The sequence below is a fragment of the Adiantum capillus-veneris genome, chromosome 30 (genome assembly GCF_014529385.1).
Source record: "Adiantum capillus-veneris isolate H3 chromosome 30, ASM1452938v2, whole genome shotgun sequence".
NCBI classification, from domain to species: domain Eukaryota; kingdom Viridiplantae; phylum Streptophyta; class Polypodiopsida; order Polypodiales; family Pteridaceae; genus Adiantum; species Adiantum capillus-veneris.
The window spans coordinates 30,321,288-30,345,090 of record NC_140960.1 but is presented as its reverse complement, the minus strand read 5'-3'; the positions used below and the strand labels follow the sequence as shown (position 1 = coordinate 30,345,090).

Genomic DNA, 23,803 nt, shown 5'->3' with positions numbered 1-23,803 from the left:
TTCCCACTACTCACTATATTGTGTGTACATATATATAAAAATAACGAGTAGCTCATTTTGAGCCCTACTCCACCCTCACAACGGTCTACTCTCTGCTTCTCCCCTTATTGCCCACATACATTTGCACCGCGCACACACACATCCGTGCACATGCACTCTTCATATGGTAGCAAAGCCACGGATCGGCGATGCATGCGTGCGATGGCTTCCCAAGGAGAAGTGGAAGCGTGTAGCTCAGCTATGGAGGCACAAGCTTGGCGGCTATGGAAGCTTGATGGAGCTTCCTTGAGTAGATATGGAGCTTGATTGGTGCGGATCGGTGTGGATTGGCAAGATCGGAGCCTCAACGTGCGTAGCTCATCTTGTTCTCAAGAGGGAATCTTGAGAAGCTTGGAGAATCGAGCAGTGATCTTTAGAGTAGGTTGAATGTAGGAGAAGCTTTTAGGCAAATTCAAAGTCGAACCTGCACAGTCTGCATAGCGGCTGCAAGGGGGCTCATCAGATTAAGATTGAAAGGGGGAATCAATTGCAAAAGGAGAATTGTGCAAAGCATGAGGAGGAGGATTGCGTCAAGGCGCTGAGCAGAACAAGGATTGTGAGCAAGGCCACCAAGCATGGAGCTCAGGAGTGCAGCAAATCAAGTGGAATTTTGACAACTATAGCTAGTAAAGAGCAAGGTTGGAGTCAGTGGGCAGTAGACTTTGAGGAAGATTTAGTAGTAGAAATCGGGAAGCTAGCGCTATTGCGTGGTGTGGTGTGTTGCACGTGCATACACACGCACACACACGTGCATACACACGCACACACACATGCACGCACGCATGTGCACACACAGTAGGAGCCGAAGCCAAGATAGGTAGTAGAACACTGCCATTGGCAAAAATTGAAGGCACTTGATAGCGCTGTAGGGAATCACATCCGGCATTGTTGTAGCGCTCGCAGAAAATGAGCAGGTAGCGTACTGCACTGTTGGCAACATCGTGAGCAGAGTAGGGCAAGACAAGGAGAAGCTAATGAAGAGCAGAGCAGGAGAAAAGGTGTTTGATCTACACACACACACACACACACACATTCAATTGATAGAGTACAAAGAAGAAATGACTTCTTTTAAAATTTCTCCCTTGGAGTGCCTATACACACTTGTTAGCGAGAGAGAGAGAGAGAGAGAGAGAGACAGAGCAAGAAAGTGAGTGAACAACCGGCATTGATGGCCAAAAGCGATAAGAGAGAAAACTTGAAAGCTATCTTGGTTGGGGAGAAGAGAAAAACATTGTGTGTGTTCTCAAAAAGCGTGTGAGCACACACACAAGCGTATATAAGTATGGGTGAGTAAGCTTGGGTTTTCCTCGACATCAGCCAAAAACCCTTCGACGACAACGACACTCAATTTTTGTGTTCTTCTTGGGGATTCGTGGCAGCTACGACATTGGCAAGCGCTTTTGTCTAGTGATAGAAGGCAACATCGACCTTCTTTTCTCAACTTCGACATAGAGAGAGAGAGAGAGAGAGAGAGAGAGAGAGAGAGAGAGAGAGAGAGAGAGAGAGAGAGAGAGAGAGAGAGAGAGAGAGAGAGAGAGAGAGCACTTGGGCTCTCCTATGGTGTAGCTTTGCCAATCACTTCCCTCCCATGCCCATTCCAAAACGAATTTGCTCCAATGGGCATTCCCCGACACCCTTGGCTTTCCCAACCTCGACACATCAAGAGATAGACGAGTGAGAGCGGCATCGACTCTCCTTTAGCCACCATCCATAGCAGCCTGGCTTTGATGTAGTCTCCACGGAATTTTGGCTTCAACAATTTTTGAGTTTCTTATGCAAGGTGATATTTGGAGCAAAATGGCCACCACATGCGCCTTCATGATTCTCTTCCAACACTCTGTAAAGCTCCTCCCACCAAGGTACACGTCTCAACACGAGATCAGCCCCTTTCATGTATAAGACATCACCAATCAATTTGTACCTGTATGCTCTACGCACAAAGCCATACTTCTTAGACTTCTGAATCTCCTTTGGAATGATTCCTGTTAGCAAAAACTCCTCTTCTTGAGCCAAACTTTCCCGGCCATGATAAAGAGGTAAATTGGTCCTCAACACGAATAGCTCCCCAATCATGCCTTGAGCTGCTTCATGTGCCTCTCCATTTAGAGCACGTTCAATGTGTCTGATGCTCCATGCTTCGAACTTTTTTAACAGGCCTTTAATTCTGAAGCACATTTCCTTCAATGAGGTGTTCTTGCTCTTCCACACACCCAGCACTTGCTTCACCACTAACAAGGCATCACCTTTTATGCTCAACATTCGAACCCCATGCTTCAAACAAATGTGTAATCCAGCTTCCAATGTAACATATTCAGCCTCATTGTTACTATGCGCATCCAATTTGAACCCTCTCTTGCATACTAGCTTCCCCTCTGGATCATAAAGTGCTATACCCCCTGAAGTTGCATCGTGGCTCTTTCTGTATGAACCATCAAAGAACAACACATGTGCATTGCTGATCTGTGGCACTTCTTCAACTACCTTTCTCACCACCTCTTCCTTAACAATAAGGGGATTCTCCTTGTAGGTCAACAAATCAGCTAGGGTAGCCCTTGTACTATCTTCCACTAGAAAAGAGAACTCAAACTCTTGCAGCTCAATTACCCATTTCTTCACCACATTTGACATGTTAGTACCATTAATTAACTGTGGCAAAAAGGCATAACTCGTCAAGAAAACAAAAGGCCGTGGTAGCAAGTAATGACGAAATCGTCGACAAGCAAATATTACACTGGCCATCACTAGCTCTACTTCCGATAACTTTCTCTCCGCTACCAACTTCACTCGGCTTGCACAATACACTGGCCTCATATAATGGCTGCCCTTCCCCTTTTGCAATAGCATGGCTCCAATGGCATCATCCCCTACTGATGGATTTACATAAAAAACTTTCTCCCAATCAGGAGCCTGCATGGCTGACAACCCCCCTAACACCTCTTTCACCTCTTGAAACACTTCTTCACACTTGTCATCCCATTGCAATGGATCATGCTTTGCCACTTGCTGTAATGGATAAAGAAGCTGCGAAGACAATGGAATAAACCGTGCCATGTACTTCACTTTGTGTATAAAAGTTGCCAATTGCTTCGTACTCGTAGGTGATGGAAGAAGAATAATAGACTTAACCTTATCTGGATCAGCCTCAATGCCATTTTCTGACACCATATGGCCCAATAACTTCACCCTTGGCTGTGCTAGATGACATTTCTTTGGATTTAGTTGTCCTCCACATTCATCATATCGAGCCAATACCATCTGCAGCTTCTCATGGTGTTCAACCCTACTGCTATAGACACAGAAGTCATCCATAAAAGCTTTAACACAACTACCAATGAATGGTTCCAACACCCAATTTGCTCTCTCTTGATAGAAGGAAGGTCCATTTGACAACCCAAATGGCAATACTGTGTAGCAATAGCAGCCCTATGGCGTAATAAAAGTGGTCTTTGTGCGGTCTTTAAGAGAAATCTTCAATTGAAAATAGCCTGAAAAACCATCACACACAATGTACCTCTCATAACCTGCCACTGAATCCAAGATCTGATCGATGAATGGAAGAGGATATGAGTTCTTCTTAGTGGCTGCGTTTAAGGGTTTAAAATCGACACAAATTCTCCACTTCCCATCCTTCTTTGGACTGACTACAATTGGACTCACCCATTCTGTGGTCTCCACTGGAACTATGAACCCTGCCTTCAATAACTTGTCCACCTCTACCCGCAAGGCTTCCATTTGCTCTTGACCCATCCTTCTTAGCCTTTGCCGCACTTGCTTAGCACCTTCTTTCAGCTCTATATGCATCTCTTTGCCCTTGAACCCTCTGATCTCTTCATATGAAGTAATGAACAAATCAGGAAAACTAGCCAGCATGTGCAAATATATATCCTTCTTCATAGCTGAGAGGTCTCCACTGATCATTTGTGTCATCAATTCTTGCTTCTTTGACAACTCAACCTTGGTTTGCATCAGCCCTTCAATCACTTCATAAGGCCCTTCACTTTCATCTTCAACCTCATTCGCAAATGCAACTAAACCAATCTCCTGGATTTCTTTGTCCATCAAAAGAAATGCAACATCAGCATCCTCATCATTGCTGGTAGTGCTATCACTGTCCTCATCTGTCACCGTGGAAGAGTCTTCATCACTAGACTCATCCTCATCTTCATAAAGCTCCTCTAATCGTTTCCTTGTGTCCATATTATAAAGCTTCTTCGTTCCTGTCTTTCCATAGAGGCTAATCGTACCATGTCGCCAATCTTGAACAGCTCCCACTGCACGTAACCATGGTCTGCCCAGTATAATAGGATATGCTCCCAACCCTGCTGGCATCACATGAAAATCAACCACTGCCTTTGCATCATATGCCTCCACTTCTAAGCTCTTTACAACACCTAAGCATTTTACTTTTTGATGGTTTGCCAATCTGATCCGAAAACCTGACACCCCAGCCACTGTGAGACCCATCTTCTCAACGCATGAGTGTGTTATGACGCATATTTGGGCTCCGCCATCCACATAACCTTGTCCCAAATTTTTCCTTTTATGCCACACATCTACTATTGGACAAATGTCTGGTAGCTCATCCATTGCCAACACCTTTACTGAACCTCTCTCTAGCTCTTTCTCCATTGGGTTAACCATCCTCTTCCACTCTCGCTTTAGCTTAGGCACCATCTCTATAAGCTGCCCAAAAGTAACATCTGCCTTCCTGCTTGTCAGATCCTCCCTCAAGTCATAGCTTAATTGCCCATCCCCTAGTGGAAAATCTGAAACATGAAACTTTCGACGAGCTCTCCTTTTCCTCTTGGCCTTGACATCCTCCCCTTCATGGCTCTTTCCTTTCTTCTTACTAGGACCTGGGGCACTTCTTCCTTCCCTATCCTCTGTGGTCCTCTTCCCAATAGGCATCACTAATGTATCCTCTAGCTTTGATGCCTTCTCCAAGGTGACTACACTTAGCACTTTTGTCTTTCCCTTTTCCTCCTGGGTCAGTCCACTGGTCCCTTCGTCTCCCTTAATTTCGATGCCATAATCATTTGACCTAGTTAGCACCTGTCTTGGCAATGGATACATGTCTCCCCCCATCCTTGGTGGCTTATCACATTGCGGGCTGATGTGACCCAACTCTCCACAATTATAACATATGGGCGTCTGCCTCCAAAACCTACCATTGCTTTGTCCAACACCATTCCTAGGCCTTTCTTCACCTCTTGGCTGATTTGCAAACCTCCCTCGACCTCGATTATTTCCCACTTGACCTAGCATGTTTAGGCTGAGATTCTTCATAAAATCTACCATTTGCCTCATGTCTTGCCTTAGCCCATCATCTTGCACTGCTGTAGTGACCACTGCTGGCATAACCTGAGTAGTAACAGGAACTACTGGTTCATGATAAACCCCTGACATGCGCCCTTGTAAAGACTCTATAGGCTGAAATTCAGACCTCATTGGCAAAGACTCCACCCCTAACTGGCTCATTTTCCTCAGCTTCCACTCTATGTTCCTTGCTACCTCTAGTGCATCCTCATATGTCCTAGGCTTCTTTAGCTCCACTCTCCAACGTATATTCTCCCAAAGACCAGCCAAGAACCTGTCCTTCTTCATCATGTCAGGCGGGGGTACCTGTGGTGCTAAATCCTTGCACATTCGCTCCCATGCCAATGAAAACTTACGTATGTATGCATCTACTGGCTCACCTTCCTTTTGCACCAAAGCCTGTACTTCGTGCCACACTTTGTCAGGATCTTCTATCTTCACAAACTCCACTTCCAACCCATGTCGTAGATTGTCCCAACTCAACCTTACAGGTGGATCATCCACACGCAACTCCTCTTCAAATGCTTTAGACCAAACTCGTGCATCACTCTTCAAAAAAATTTGGAGAAGGCGTAACATCTGCGCAGGGTCATGAATCTGGTTGCTAATGCAGGCAACCTCCATCTTTTCCAGAAAGTCCTCCACATCTTCATCACTTCTTCCATGAAACTCCGGATAAGAGAAAGCCATGGCTACCCAAATTATGATGCTTTGAGAACCCCTTCGAACACACGTTCAAGAACCCAAAACTTTTCACTACCCAATCCCCAGAAACTTCAATGGAGCTCAGCTTTAGATAAGGACAAACACATGCACATCAAATGAGTTTTCATAGTTAATCATCGGAATGACAACAGGCAAAGGACATTCCAGGATTTCTCTCAATCTTCTTGGCCCAAACATAAAGACTATGCGCTGCTGGAAAAAAATCTTCCTGGACACATGAACATTAATCTGAATTCTTTGAGTTAAATGAAAAGGAGTGAACTGAGGGCCATTTTGATCATCCATTAAAGCCAACCATGAAGCTCCCAAGAAGGCACACCTGACTCAACCTCTGATTTTGCCAAAATTTTAGCAGCATAACAGCATAAATGGCTCAAAATACCAAAAAACCAGCCATCATAACTTGGGAAAATTTCGACAGAGTTTCCCCAGAGGTAGAGCAGTAGGAACCCAAAATATAGATTGTCTATGTATGCATAAACTGTCAACAATAGAACCCGAGCATCACGTAGGACTCACTAGTACATAGCCTATGGCGAGGTCACAAAAAGGGTGCTCCAGCTACCTGTATCACCGAAAGGATCTCCACATTTGAGAATCCCCCATCTCAATAAAAACCTCACGCTATCGACCCTCACACGAAGGCTAATGCAAAGCGCATATAGTCAAGTCTCAGAAATGACTATCTTCTAGACCAAGTCTCAGAAATGGCTGGGACTGCCAAATACAACCAAGTATGGCTCCACAAATGCGTACAATGGCAGTTTCCACAAGTAACGTACAATCCAGCAGACAATGCGCTCAAATAGGCGCCAAGTGATGCATACCCACAACAACTGCAAGTGACATCACTACTAGTATATCACTGTACTCCAGCTACCTGTACCTGTGTGAATCACCTGTACCTGTAACCTATAACCTGTAATCTGCAACCTGCAACCTGTAATCCCGAAGCTCGAAGCTCGAAGCTCGAAGCAGAAGGTACTCGAAGACGATCCTCCGTGGGGGCGCCAAAAGAATGTGAGCGGGATGAAAACACACACAGCGCCTCTATAACGACCCGACACACACTCTTGGGAAGATACACACACACACTATGGGGCACCACTCGGCTTAGACAACACACCTGGCCGAGACAGGGAACACACCTCTGGAGTGAGAGGAGAGAGACTATCCACTTGCCCACTCCACACAGACACACACACACACACACCCAAAAAACTCAGCTCAAAAGAGGAGAATTTCTGATGTTTAGATACAATTGAGCTTGGGCCAACACCAACGGGGCAAATAGCTCACACAATATGGGTAAAATAAGCCAGATACAATCACAAACTAGAGCAGAAACTTCGCTCATAGGAGAAACTTACACAGAAAAACAGCAGGAAAAGAGTGAGGAATTTGGCAAAATGGACAGCGCCATCGCGTCCGGAACGGCCCAAAACCCGAGTCTACAATGTCAAAGTGCTCAAATCCGACCTCGGATGAGCAGTTTACGGCCGAAATAGGCTCCAAAATGAGCAAAAACACACCTGCGGCTGTTCCTCCTCTCTTCTCCACATTTTTTCTGGTCTTCTCTCTTGTTTTTCAGTTCCCACACTTAGCTTTATTAGTTGGGCACCCTTGGCCTTTTAGATGACCTCAAACGGACCCCGAACAGGCCAAAAACTAACCTCGCAGTGCATAGTTGTCACCTTTTTGCATCATTCGCACACCTGGCACTCAGCTTTTTTCCAATAATGCATCTCGCCACCACGTGAAGTGGCCCCAAAAAGTGGTCCTAATGATGACCTTTCTGCATAACTCTCACCAGAAAACACCCACGTTGTGTCCGTCCTCATCCGCGTGCAAATATTGACCTCGTTCGCCCTCTTGACGCCACTAGATGCCATCTGACGCACCTGCTGACCTCACGTCGTCGGCCCACGGATAGCTTCCTCGAGAAGTTTTACGCGCTACCAACTCCTCCTTATTGTAGAAAAAACATACTGGTACTAGTGATAGTGAAAATCGATGCACTATGTACACATTGTCCTACCTGTACACATGTGGGCCCCACATAACCACCTGGCTAAGGAAAATGGGCAATCCTTTATTTGATGCACCATGCATGTATATGTACATATGCGCAATCCCTTGCTCCAAAAAACTCCTGACATAATTTTCCCATCCCCTAGCCTGCTAGATCATTCATGATCAGCAGCAGCAAAGAGAGATATGAGACTCGCCGCATCACAGGTCTCCTCATCCCTCACCAACACTGCTTGATCCACAGACAGCTCATCTTGCTCCACCATCATCAATCTAGCATGATACAATTTAAGACGCAACCCATTTACCCTTGACTTATGTAGAACACCATCCAGGTTAGCCAGCTGATATGTGCCATTTGGAAAACACTCCACTACCTTGAAAGGGCCTTCCCACTTAATTTGAAACTTCTTTTGGAAGGTGTTTTCCAGCTTACTATTGGAGCGCAAAACCAAGTCATGTTTCTTGATACCCTTACTTTTAACCTTTTCATTTATCTTTGCCAAAGCCTTATCCTGCATCTGCCCATAATGCTCCAATGCGCTCATCCTATCCAACTGGACCTCTTGTAACTGCAAGAGCCTCTCTTTGAATGCATCACTAGGCGACCCAAGCAACTTCTCTAACATCATGACCGCAGGCAACTCTACCTCCACAGGCAATAGTGCTTCCTTTCCATACACCAAATGAAATGGAGTAAACCCTGTACCTGTCTTCACCAAAGTACGGTAAGCCCATAATGCACTAGGCAATTCCAAATCCCAATTCTTTCCTTGGTGCTCTGTCACTTTAGAAAGAATTTGTACCAACTCACCATTGAATCTTTCATTTAAGCCATTACATTGCGGGTAATAAGGAGTGGTATGCTGGTGCCTAATCTTCATCTTTGTGCATAAGAAGTCTAGCAGTTTAGCTCTAAGTCCTGGCCCCTTATCTGAAAGTGGCTCTAATGGCACCCCAAACTTGCAACATATTTCATCATACAAAAATTTTGCCACATCCTTTGCAGTGATCTGTTTTACTGCTATAGCCTCTGCCCATCTAGAAAGATAGTCCACTGCCGTCAAGATATAGCTTTTGCCGCTGCTTGTGATAGGTAACGGGCCTATTGGATCAATCCCCCACTTTTCAAACACATCAAACGCCATAATAGTTTTTCGTAGCTCTAGCTCCAACACTCTCTTCCCAAATGCTTGACATCTATTGCAAGACCTACACCAATGGTGAACATCCTTGTGCAAACTAGGCCATACATACCCCTCTTGCAAAATCTTATGCAAGGTGATCTTTAGAGCAAAATGGCCACCACATGCGCCTTCATGATTCTCTTCCAACACTCTGTAAAGCTCCTCCCACCAAGGTACACGTCTCAACACGAGATCAGCCCCTTTCATGTATAAGACATCACCAATCAATTTGTACCTGTATGCTCTACGCACAAAGCCATACTTCTTAGACTTCTGAATCTCCTTTGGAATGATTCCTGTTAGCAAAAACTCCTCTTCTTGAGCCAAACTTTCCCGGCCATGATAAAGAGGTAAATTGGTCCTCAACACGAATAGCTCCCCAATCATGCCTTGAGCTGCTTCATGTGCCTCTCCATTTAGAGCACGTTCAATGTGTCTGATGCTCCATGCTTCGAACTTTTTTAACAGGCCTTTAATTCTGAAGCACATTTCCTTCAATGAGGTGTTCTTGCTCTTCCACACACCCAGCACTTGCTTCACCACTAACAAGGCATCACCTTTTATGCTCAACATTCGAACCCCATGCTTCAAACAAATGTGTAATCCAGCTTCCAATGTAACATATTCAGCCTCATTGTTACTATGCGCATCCAATTTGAACCCTCTCTTGCATACTAGCTTCCCCTCTGGATCATAAAGTGCTATACCCCCTGAAGTTGCATCGTGGCTCTTTCTGTATGAACCATCAAAGAACAACACATGTGCATTGCTGATCTGTGGCACTTCTTCAACTACCTTTCTCACCACCTCTTCCTTAACAATAAGGGGATTCTCCTTGTAGGTCAACAAATCAGCTAGGGTAGCCCTTGTACTATCTTCCACTAGAAAAGAGAACTCAAACTCTTGCAGCTCAATTACCCATTTCTTCACCACATTTGACATGTTAGTACCATTAATTAACTGTGGCAAAAAGGCATAACTCGTCAAGAAAACAAAAGGCCGTGGTAGCAAGTAATGACGAAATCGTCGACAAGCAAATATTACACTGGCCATCACTAGCTCTACTTCCGATAACTTTCTCTCCGCTACCAACTTCACTCGGCTTGCACAATACACTGGCCTCATATAATGGCTGCCCTTCCCCTTTTGCAATAGCATGGCTCCAATGGCATCATCCCCTACTGATGGATTTACATAAAAAACTTTCTCCCAATCAGGAGCCTGCATGGCTGACAACCCCCCTAACACCTCTTTCACCTCTTGAAACACTTCTTCACACTTGTCATCCCATTGCAATGGATCATGCTTTGCCACTTGCTGTAATGGATAAAGAAGCTGCGAAGACAATGGAATAAACCGTGCCATGTACTTCACTTTGTGTATAAAAGTTGCCAATTGCTTCGTACTCGTAGGTGATGGAAGAAGAATAATAGACTTAACCTTATCTGGATCAGCCTCAATGCCATTTTCTGACACCATATGGCCCAATAACTTCACCCTTGGCTGTGCTAGATGACATTTCTTTGGATTTAGTTGTCCTCCACATTCATCATATCGAGCCAATACCATCTGCAGCTTCTCATGGTGTTCAACCCTACTGCTATAGACACAGAAGTCATCCATAAAAGCTTTAACACAACTACCAATGAATGGTTCCAACACCCAATTTGCTCTCTCTTGATAGAAGGAAGGTCCATTTGACAACCCAAATGGCAATACTGTGTAGCAATAGCAGCCCCATGGCGTAATAAAAGTGGTCTTTGTGCGGTCTTTAAGAGAAATCTTCAATTGAAAATAGCCTGAAAAACCATCACACACAATGTACCTCTCATAACCTGCCACTGAATCCAAGATCTGATCGATGAATGGAAGAGGATATGAGTTCTTCTTAGTGGCTGCGTTTAAGGGTTTAAAATCGACACAAATTCTCCACTTCCCATCCTTCTTTGGACTGACTACAATTGGACTCACCCATTCTGTGGTCTCCACTGGAACTATGAACCCTGCCTTCAATAACTTGTCCACCTCTACCCGCAAGGCTTCCATTTGCTCTTGACCCATCCTTCTTAGCCTTTGCCGCACTTGCTTAGCACCTTCTTTCAGCTCTATATGCATCTCTTTGCCCTTGAACCCTCTGATCTCTTCATATGAAGTAATGAACAAATCAGGAAAACTAGCCAGCATGTGCAAATATATATCCTTCTTCATAGCTGAGAGGTCTCCACTGATCATTTGTGTCATCAATTCTTGCTTCTTTGACAACTCAACCTTGGTTTGCATCAGCCCTTCAATCACTTCATAAGGCCCTTCACTTTCATCTTCAACCTCATTCGCAAATGCAACTAAACCAATCTCCTGGATTTCTTTGTCCATCAAAAGAAATGCAACATCAGCATCCTCATCATTTCTGGTAGTGCTATCACTGTCCTCATCTGTCACCGTGGAAGAGTCTTCATCACTAGACTCATCCTCATCTTCATAAAGCTCCTCTAATCGTTTCCTTGTGTCCATATTATAAAGCTTCTTGGTTCCCGTCTTTCCATAGAGGCTAATCGTACCATGTCGCCAATCTTGAACAGCTCCCACTGCACGTAACCATGGTCTGCCCAGTATAATAGGATATGCTCCCAACCCTGCTGGCATCACATGAAAATCAACCACTGCCTTTGCATCATATGCCTCCACTTCTAAGCTCTTTACAACACCTAAGCATTTTACTTTTTGATGGTTTGCCAATCTGATCCGAAAACCTGACACCCCAGCCACTGTGAGACCCATCTTCTCAACGCATGAGTGTGTTATGACGCATATTTGGGCTCCGCCATCCACATAACCTTGTCCCAAATTTTTCCTTTTATGCCACACATCTACTATTTGCTAGATTGCCGAGTTCTCCCCTATTCCTAACAGTTCCTTTCAAAAATACCTCTATAGTACGTGCATTCAAGAGGTATTCATAAAACCCCTTTACACACACACACACACACACACACACTTACTTTTTACCATGAATTAAAAGACACCTTTTATTTTATAAACCTATAACCTTTTCTAAAACTTTAATTTTTTAACCCCTCTTTTACATGTAATTCTATAACTCTTTGAATTATGAAAACCCCTCCAAGTGAGCTCACATATTACACTTACATATTTTGAGTGAATCCCTTGGGCCTCTATTGTGACCACTGACCAGATGTAGTATCGACAACGTCTATAGGTACATGTGAGTGCTAGTGTGCATAAGCAAGAAGAATAACGAGTACCTAATGTAGGTCTTGTGTCTTGTGTGTGGTAAGTCTCCATATGATTGGCGGAATAAAATGCAGTGGAGAGGGAGGGCCTTTACACTCTTGGAGGTAAGGAAGCTATCCTATCGTCAATCTTGTGCACATTTTAGACTCTTATTTTTAAATGCAGACAAGTTAGCTTTTTTATTCCACCAACATCGTGCATCAGGCTGGGCACTCGAGACCATTCTTTGCCTTGAAATACCTCCAAGGGCGCTTAGTGGGGGTTGAATCCACCAACTTGGTGATGCAAGTTCAACCCTCTTCCAACTATGCTAGGCCCCTTGGGTAGCACATTTTTGACTCTTATGTTCACCATCCCTCATGAGTGATTATACTAGCACTTGCACTTATCAAACCAAATGTATATTACATGCGAAATTATGATGGGTATTTGCAGATGGATACTAGTGGGATTTTTAAATCTTGCCCTCATTTTGGGGCAAGTAACCAGACTTTGAATGGTTATGCTTACCCGTGTTTTGAAGAGCAACCTAACAATTTTTGTTGGACTTTAAGCACTACTTGAGTGGTTGGCCCTTGGGTTGCAATTGTTTGGGCACCCATTGGTACTTGAGAGAAATTCGGATAGATCAGTTAATTCGGGGTGATTTATCAATTTGAAAAAAATGTTTGTAAACCTGTAAACAAAAAGGGCTAGAAAAATGTGTGTGTGTGTGTGTGTGTGTGTGTGTGTGTGTGTGAGAGAGAGAGAGAGAGAGAGAGAGTGAAAGAGAGAGAGGGAGAGGGGGGGGGGGGGGGGGGGGGGGGGGGGGGGGGGGGGGGGGAGGCGAAGAGAAGTTTTGAAGCCATTGGAACAATCTAGAGTGACTTGAAAAAACTACCTATCGATAAGCCTTGAACTCAAGAATTGGTATTCAAGAGGGAACCAAGATAACCCATTTACCTCAATTTAGAAGGGTGGAAAAAGGGGTGGAGTGATTTTTTTATAGAACCCTTGCCCTTCAAATTTCAAAGGTTCATATATTTTTGTCTAATTCAATGCAATTTTTGTATGTAGCTCATGTATTTGCTTGTTAAAAACGGTAAAAAAAAAATCCACTAAAATGGTAAATGCCCATCAAAAAATTCAACCTTTGGGTGGGCATGGGGCCGTGCCACGCGCGCGAGAGAGAGAGAGAGAGAGAGAGAGAGAGAGAGAGAGAGGATTATTTCAAAATGTCTAAGAAAGCACTCAAAAAATAGGTGCTAGTACTACCTCCTTATGGAAGAGAGTATGCTCCAAACATTCCCATTTGTACAAGAATGTTAGTTGTCTTGGGGCATGGGCTTGATGGGAGTGAAGAAAACCCATCAATACCAATGTGAAGGTTGCCATCACCAACGTGCTCACAAAAAAGCATTGTTCCTTCCTTAGCCTATGATGCTCTCAAAAAGCATTTTTCAGTGAAAGAGCAACAAAGCAAAGCGGTCTCTTGACAACTCACCAATAATGATCCCCCCAAAAAGCTCCCCATCCTACACACACAAGTCCACATCCCACTCCCACAATAAAATCTTACAATTCCACTCATTCAACCTCACGCTTTTTGCTTGTGCTCCTCTAGGGTATCACAAAAATCCCTTCTCTTAGGAAGTGGTCACACGATGCATAGTTATCAGTTACTTTCTAAAATAATTGTGCCTTCTACATTGTTACACATGCACCACGTCTTTGTCTTATATGCAAGTTGCAAGACATTTTGTAATTATGTCAATTCTTGCATAGTCGCCTCAGTAACATCATACTAATAATTGTGCTCCGTGTGACCACATCCTTACTCAATGAAACTATCACACTCATTGTCGTTGCTTGAGCAAAACTTTTCACCAAACGCTTTGAAAACCTAGACATGAAAAAATTTAAGAGATAAATTGACTTTATATGAAGGTTTTGCGCTAATTTTCTTCAAATTTTGCAGAGTTTTCTTAACCTCTAACTTAAAATCTAGAGCTAAATTGCAAAATTTGTAGGTGGGATTACACTAAATCAAGTTCCTTTGCAAGAGTGCATGAAGACCCTTTGAGCTCCATCATTCTAAGTTGTGAGTGTGTGGTTATTGCAAGGGAGCCTTGATCGTCTATTGCCCACAATGAAGCAACATTTTTCTAATAGCTTGATCCAAATTACCTTGTAATATCTCCTTCTAATAACATGACACATTGATAGAATCACTACATTCTTTTTTAAGAGCGTATACTATTTTCCAAGTGCATCTAAAAGTGACGCAACTTGTCAAGGGGAGATGGCCTAGTGATCAAGGCTACTGGGTTTAAGCGCATCTACTTTGGTTCAACCCCTATGACATGTGGGTGTGGGCACAATTCTGTCAAACTACCTGATGCAAACCATTTGATTTCTTTTGAAAAAAGAGATGCAACTTGCTTGAAAATAATTGCAAATGGCATTAGTGGGATATGGAAGCACCAATACAAATATAACTCACAATAAATCAGTGTACTTTGGTCATGTTTGGCTAGTGCAGGCGATGCTCTCACGTTTGGCTTGAAGTCACTGGTAATCAAATATTGATTGCAGGGTAAGATCTTGCTCCAGTATCTACCATACATGGTGGTTCCATGGTAATACATGGTGGTTCCATGGTAATACACGGCTTATACTTTGCTACACCAATGTAAGTGGAATGAGATAGTGTAATTACATGGTTATAAACCTACTTGTGAGGGATGAGTCACCTAGTTGAACCTAACTATATATCCCTTGTCTCATTTCTTGTTTTTCTGAGGGTAAGGATGTGATCCACCTTGCAAAAAATACACTACATCACCATGAAAAGGTTAAAATCTGTGAAAATTGAAGGTCAATGGTGCTCGTTAGAAAGCAACCATGATCCTTTCCCTCTATATGTTTCTAGAGCACTTTAGCTTTACGTGGAGAAAGCTCCTTGACACTAGTTTTTGCTTCCATGTCGATGCTACCGACAAACACTGAAAGTCTAGGTGGGCCACTATGATATCTACTATTCAATCAAGTTCATATTCAAATTCAACACTAGGGAGAGAATTTTCTTCTGCCAAATTTTTTGCAATTCTTAGCCATATGAATCTAGAATTTCACCTGTTTTAGTGCATTGTAGCTAAGGGCATGGTCACGCGAGGCTTAGTTATCAGTTATTGATAACTATGCCAACTATGCACACACAAAGCATTTAATGAAAAATTAAGCCTTTTGCATGGTCACGCGATGCTTAGTTATTCATTTATCCTCCCAACTATGCCTTCAACTTCACAACTATGCCAAATTCGGCATAGTTACAAAGGGTAAGCTTAGTAAGTCGTTTAATGCTTCTTTTTGCGTGTGACCAAGAATGAGTCTTAGTTATCTATTCAAATAACTGATAACTAAGCCTCGCGTGACCATTGCCTAAGGCATTTACAAAGTAGTCAAATTCTTATATAGTATGATCATATTGTGATGCTGTTCTTCTCCATCATGACAACTCCTTTTAGGCTCACAATTCTTCAACAGCATCACATGCCATCCATTTTCGTTCAAAATCAAAGATCACTATCATCTCCACCATTATCTCTCCCAAAAGTTCCTTCCCTAGTGAGACATATGATTTTAACTTTGTGCATGTAAGCCTTTTTCCTACCAAAACTTCTCAAAAGCAATCTATATGTATATGTATTCTATAACAGAAGAGAGAGTGCACTTTACACATGTCGAGAACTACAAAATCAAGGCTATAGTCCAAAAATTCTCTGTGCACGATAAAAAGGGAGAGAGAAAGACAGAGAGGGAGGCCGCCGAAGGCGGCCGACCGTTCTAGTCTTGTATACTCTTGACAACTCTTCGTCATCTATTTTTGTGCCTTTTCCAAAGCCGCTTCAATAAAAGAAATGCTTAGCAAAGTTGCCAAAGCTTTTAATTATCTCAAAGTTTTTTCTCGTAAGTACAATGCAGTTTTAATCATTCAAGCAAATTTTATATAAAAAATTTGTAATCATAAAAAACGGAAAGGACAAAGCAGTAGGTTTTTTTATCAAACATAATCAGGACAAAAACAATTATTTAAAGAGGCTTAACTCCTTAACACCAAGTTGTAACTCTACATGACAGAAAATTGTCCTTTTAGTTCCCCCCCCCCCCCCCCCCTTTTTTTCCATACTCACAATTGTGAGTGCAGATGTTATATTGATTCACAAAAGAATATTCAATCAACCTCAAGCACTACATGTGCCTTGAGGGGGTTATTGCTTCTACAAATACACAGAAAAAGACCAAAAAAGAGCTACTAAGTTTTACCACTAGAGTGGCCAATGCAACTCAATGCATGTTTTGGCATTAGGCTATGGTCACACGAGGCTTAGTTGCTCGTTACAAGAGCCGACCAAGACTGACAGTGTACAACTTTCCATCGGCTTAGTGTTATTACTATGCCTAAAAAAGCATAGTTTTCAAACTATGCAGGTTTCTTGTCGGTCAGCCCTTCTCTCTTTGTCTCTCTCTGGTCTGCGCCTCGCTCTCCCTCTCACTATCTGCTGCTCCTGATGACATTCTAAACTATCGTACCTTTTATACTCAGAATTGTCAAGGCTTACATATAACTAAACCTCGCGTGACCATACTCTTAGTAGCTTACTTGTCGTTTTAGGTTTTAAGGAAAAAGAAATTACTCCTAGTAGGCCCGCTCAATTTTCCAAATGAGGCTCATTAGATGGAATCTTGCTTGATGCTTTGTATGGTTTGAGGAGGAAAAGGGAGGGGGACGACAAGTGGAGGAGAGAGAGAGAGAGAGCTAGCGAGAGATGGGATGCCATGTGTTGGACAGCATATTTTTTCTTGTATCGTAGTGGAGGAAAGAGTGTATTGTGTGTGCACTGTGTACGTCGGGCTGAACCATGCAATGGTGGGAGGGGGGCGCAGGCCTGTTCGCAACACTGATGGCGACGCAATGAAGGAGGGCACATACCCATGATGAGAGAGGGAGGGCGATGCTCACAGTCGCTGGTCTTTTTGTTGTTTCCAATGCGTGTTATATTTTTGTGTTTAGGGGCTACGTTATTATATTGTTCAGTAGGTTAGGAACACGAGAAGGTAAGAGTACGAGCTAGGGAAATGGAAAGCTTCGGGTGCCTTGATGCGCACACACACACACACACACACACAGAGAGAGAGAGAGAGAGAGAGAGAGAGAGAGAGTTTTTGACATGTTACCATATAGAAATTCGTTTTGGGTTCCACGTACTTCCTAAATCTAAGTAGGAAGTAAGGAGCTTTTTGCTAGATTGAACTAGAAATTCATAAGTTACTATATGATAGGTCTATAATTGCTGGATGGAACTAGCAACTTTCAAGTACCTCTAGATTTCCTATATAGTACTAAGTGGAGTTGCTACATAGAAGTAGTAAATCCTTGGTCTAATGCAATTACTATATAGCAACTATGTTGACTTGCTAGTTAGAAGTAGTAAAACCCAATTCCACACAATTACTATATAGTAACTATGTTTACTTGCTAGTTAGAAGTAGCAAATCCTAAATTCAATGCGATTACTATATAGTAATTATGTAGTCACTAGTTACAAGTAACAAATTCTAGGTCCAACCCACTTACTAAGCATGCCTTTCCACATCGCAATATAGTGATTACTTTATACTAAGTACTAATCATATTACGTATTCTTTTAATATATGTATGTACTATGGTACGTATACTATGTTTTATTAAGCTATTTTGTGATGTTTTTATTTTTTCTCGTAATTCATTATTGCAAAGAAGGATCAAACTGCATTATAACTCTCATATTCCATGACCTTGAAAAAATCAATACCTAAGTTTGGGCACTTGTCTATATCATTTCTCATATCTTAGAGTTTTTTTGTCTTTTTAGAAGGTATATTGTATGGTGAGATTTTCTCAAGAAAAGTTGTGCGAGACCTATTTGCTGTGTCTACTTTCAAAGGAGAGATTGTGGTGCCATCTCTTACTTTTTTATGGTGTGATTATGAAAATACTTATTAGTGTAGCTTAGAGGTGATACAAGTACTGCAAATGGTGCTACACTCCTTGAAACTCATTGCATATATATCTAGTTCAACGGAAGAATGTATTCCCTACTACAAGAGGCAATAGATTGAAAACTCTAAATGTCAAATAACCATATTAAGGCTTATAAATTCCATCTCTACTTGATGCTTGTTGAAGTTTTGAGATATTGTGCTAATTTTGGCATTAGGTCTCTCCAATCTAGAAAAATAATAAAGCCTTTCAAAACATTTTAAGTGCCTAAGTGAAGGGTAAGTTTAGGAAATGAAAAAACACACGAAGGTGGAGAGTCAAAAGTCTTTTTTTTGCCCATATAAAGTGGTGGTCTACTTTACATTGTACATTTGTGTTTATCTTCTCCTTTACTTTTTCCTTAATTAGCATTTTCTTTTCCTTAAAGTGTCTTTGCACTATGTACTTGCAATATGTAGGTAGTGAATTTTTAAAAAAAATCTATTAGAAATACCTTATATTTTGTGTGTGTGTGTGTGTGTGTGGCATATAATACACACAAAAAAAGATTGAAATTAAGATGAGGGGAACAAATTGACACTTTGGACTTCATGATGAAATCTAAAATAAAATACACTAGCTCAAACATGGAAAATTTTCAAAAACAGGCCATAGCTAAATGATTAGAGCACCAAATCAAAAACTTAGATACATTGAAAGAGATTAGAGGAAGGATGGAAGTAATGCACATGCAAAGTGATAAATGGAGAGACCCATTTTCAAGGGAAAAAATCAAACAATATGCATGATGGAATAGCTTTAGAAGTTCCTTGCAACCCGAGAGAGAGAGAGAGAGAGAGAGAGAGAGAGAGAGAGATATGGAGTATGCATGATAAAATAGCTTTAGAAATTCCTTGAAACTCTAGAGAGAGAGAGGGGGAGAGAGAGAGAGAGAGAGAAGGGTAGAGATATATTTGGAGAGAGATAGAGATAGAGAGAGGCCATAGGTACCCTTGAAAAGTCCTACTGCTTCGGTCTACATCTCTTCATCTATTTCTATGCCGACCAAATATTTGTACCCTTGCTCTCTATATTGTAGATTGAAGCAATGATACTAAACACCTTCCGCTCACAAGGATGGTGGGCTATGTAGTAGAGGGAGGCAATAGGATATTGTGATAAGCAAGAGAAAAACAAGAATTGAAGGCATGCCATTAATTGGAAAGGGTGGGGATTCAAAGTCGGTCAAAGAAAAGAGAGTATATGGAAAATCGTTTGTGTAGGCAAATAGGTGGTCAAGAGAGAGCATGTATCGAGTATATCCAATGTGGTTCCACATGAAGAGTCTCATGAGGTTAGTTTAGAATTTCTCAAGAACGGAAATGGTGGCTTGGTTAGAGTACAAAGGGTGGCTAAGCTTCCTCTAAAGTTTGGTGCATTTTTTACTTAGTTTATTTTGGAGTTTGGTCATAAGACAGTGTAGAGTGTACAATAGGAGGACTTATCACGAGTGGATTGGGATAAAGTGACTCAAAGAGGGCGCCTTTAATGTTTTGGAAGATGTTTCAAGCAGGGAGTAAGGGTTGGAGTGCATGTTGTGCTATATATCGTATCTCTATATATAGCCCCCTGCTCCCCTCTATATAAACTCATCTCGTGTGACCACTTAACACACCTTTACGGTTTGCAAATGTGGTGTCATCCCTCTCTCCTCTCTCTTGTGCGTGGTGGTTCAACATGGTATCAGAGCCTCACGAAGATAAGCGAGGAGTTTTGCAGTACCGAGAGCTCTGCATGATAATGATATCATGGAATTGAAACATCACGAAAGATTACGGAGATGTCTATAATACTATCATGGCGTAATGAGTCTGCCTGTAGTGTGACACAACTTCATGAGGAGCGTGGTTCAATCACGTAACCATGAGAGATTATATTGTGCAAAGATCCATCACTCATGATGAAATTCTATAGCTCAAGTTCCCCTAGATTGATGCCCTTTTGAAGAGCTAGGATCTCCTTGACAAACTATATCATTGTAAGTTCTTTTGCTCATCTCAACATCTTCCATTGCCACATGTCTTCAAGATGCAAGCATAGGTGGTGATTGCATGTGGAGAGATGCGCTCACTTTGCACCTTTTGAAAACAACTCAAAGCTTCTTGGCCCTACCACATTTGTCATACATATCGACCAAGGTAGTGCTAAGGGTAATGTTGTTTTTCAACAGTCAGGCTGACAATATCATCGTGAGTTCTTTCACTACAATTCATGACTATTGTAATCATGTCTACTACAATCTCCATCATCATCACTTCATTGACTTTTGTTGTATCTCGACTGCGGTATTCACTTCTCTAACAATGTGTATCGTCACTGCTGCTTATGTGTTGCTCCTCTTCTTTCAATTTAGCCTTGTGCTCAAGATCTTTTTGGAGATCTTGCTTTTAGACTATATTTCTCTAAATTTGTATCTCAAATTTTAAGCTTTGTAGGTAAATGGTATGTCTGTGTAGAACTGCAAGAATCTCTGCGGCTAGAAATATCTAAGGCTGTGCAATCTACCAAGAAACAGAGAATCAAAGCAGGGTTTGCCAAACGGATTGGAATAGGATTACCGTAACGAATGGCCTTCATGTTGCAATTACATATCGTATGTTGCTTTTGCCTGATTGACCTCTAAAGTACGCATGGATTGGCTGGGAGTTGTTGGCAAAGCCATTAGTCTTGCACTGTCTAATACTGATGCGGCCTCCACTTGCTTCCCAAGCTCATTTGGGTGCTTCCAATTTTGAGTACAAGCAAGGTAAACAACTCGATCAACATGCCAAAGTCTTGTATGTCAGGTAATGCCCTCATACTCACATTTATAAAATACGCATCTACACATTTATAAAATACACATCCTCCTATTAGTCTTCTACGACAAAACCACCATCTGGTGGCGGTCTCTATTTGTCTTTGAACAACAAGGCAAGATCCAATGCTAGGGGTGAAAATTTACAAGATCCAATGCTAGGGGTGGCGCTCCCTCTATGAAGGAAGCTTGACATGATAGTCAATGGAGCTATTAGTTTTTTGTCATATGGATGATTACAATGGCTTTCATGTCGCCAAACAACTTTATTTTCCTTATGGCATGGACAATCCTCGAAATAGTTGTTGAGAATTTCAGTTTTTAACTTATTAGAGGGTGCTTTTCTTTGTTGGGATCTCCTCATGCACGGCATGCCATCTGTCGCTACTCGCGTCGTATACTCCTATTAGTCTTCTACGACAAAACCACCATCTGGTGGCGTTCCCTAACTTCGAAAAACAAGGCAAGACCCAATGCTAGGGGTGGAAATTTACAAAAATTAAATTACCGACAAAAGGTTCAATTTTTTACTTAAAAACCATAAGCAATCCAATTGGACAGTTTAAGGTATTGATCAGTGTTAGAAAAAAACAAGGGTCTAGTGTATTTTTACCGACTGAAATTATAAAACCCCGATTAGATTTTGAGCTTTGCTTTAAGAAAACCGGCAAAATTACTCAAGTTTTAGTGTAATTACCGGCAAAAGCTTCAAATTTTGACCAAAAAACCGAAAGAATTTCAAGTTTCCCCTTATTTTAATCGGTTAGGAAAAATGTATTTTTCTAGCCTTGGTATTGATTGATTTGGGCCCACTAAAATGAAAGGTGTACCTGCTTCTATCTCCACCCTATGGGCAGGAACCCAGCTCAGCGCAATGCCAAAACAAGAAAGCTAAGCCATCGCGCGCACCGCCTCGCAAGCTCTGCATAGCTTAAGGGTACATGGCGCTATCAAGCTCGTCCATTATGTTGTTGCCGCTGTGATACGCTGCTCGTCTACATACACGCAGGAGCTATGTTTCCAGCTCTGCTCGCGCGGTGCTGCTCTTCCTCTACAGACGCGCACGTATAAGTACTGCGTGCAGAATTAGGTGTTGCTCTTCCTCTACAGACGCGCGCTTTTAAGTACTGCAAGATTCGGTGCTGCGTGCTGCTCTTTACATTAGCCGCCCCAATGCAGAGTCTCATCATGAGCTCAAGGGTTTAATTAGTGTCTACACACATTGTAAGCCTCAGCGTTATACAGACGGCTGGTGCGCGCGTGCTGGATATTCCTGGCTTCTTTTCGAATTCGCGTCTCCTACATTCTACAGCAGCTAGAGAGTCCGACAACTCAGGCCCAAGTAAGCTTTCATAATTAAATTAAAGCTTTAATTAATTTAACACAACTATTTGATAACTAAATTAAAGTACAGTAGCCTTTAATTTTCAGCTGATCTCATTGCAACACTCACCTTTTTGAACATTCAGCAATGTTCAGGAAAAATCACTTTTCGAAACATACAAAACTCCTTTCCTTGAGTAGGAAATTTTTAAAAATTAGGATATTTTTCGGGTTTTTACACTATTTTTTTCTATTTTGGGGTGGAATTTCTCCTTTTCCTCTTGCCCTCAACTGGCATTTTTGAAACTAGAAATGGCACGACATTAGTTTGAGACACATTTTTCCTAAACACTGCTTCAACACATTGAAAACATGGTGATATTGTTTATTGAGCAAAGCTCGGAAAAACTAGATTTATTGAAATCTATTTTATGATATGCATTGAGAGAGAGAGAGAGAGGGGGGGGGGGGGGGGGGGGGGGGAGTAGGCTTGCCAAAACATTTTTTTTAACCATATAAAATAAGCACAAGACTCCCGTTTCTAGGTTAAATTTGAAACTAGAAATGGCACGATATTAAGTTGAGACGCATTTTTCCTAAACATGGTGATATTGTTTATTGAGAAAAGCTCGAAAAACTAGATTTATTGAAATATATTTTATGATATGCATTGAGAGAGAGAGAGAGAGAGAGAGAGAGAGTAGGCTTGCCAAAACATTTTTCTTAGCCATAGAAAATAAGGGAAACACGTACTCCCGTTTCTAAGTTAAATTTGAAGCCTTTGTCGGTAACTACGCTAAAATGTCTTATATTTGTTGAATAATTAGGATAAAAAAGAGATCTAATTATTGGGTGTGTAGACTTGATGTGTATCTAGAGAGAGAGAGAGAGAGAGAGAGATTTTCCAATAATTACCACTTCAAACTTATTAGGTATTTGTAATCACATTGTCGTTATGGCAAAAGATCAAGAATTGCCTTGGAATGTTATGAAAGCAAGAGCTTATAAGGTTCACTTCGACCTCGTGAAAAACGTTGTTGATGGCTTGATGGAAAACAGAGTCAACATAGA

General features: G+C 41.9%; 1 pseudogene; it reads left to right on the top strand.

Moving 5' to 3' along the window:
• The window catches only part of LOC147417740 (uncharacterized), a 73,046-nt pseudogene that overhangs the window by 35,811 nt on the left and 13,432 nt on the right, over positions 1–23,803 (top strand).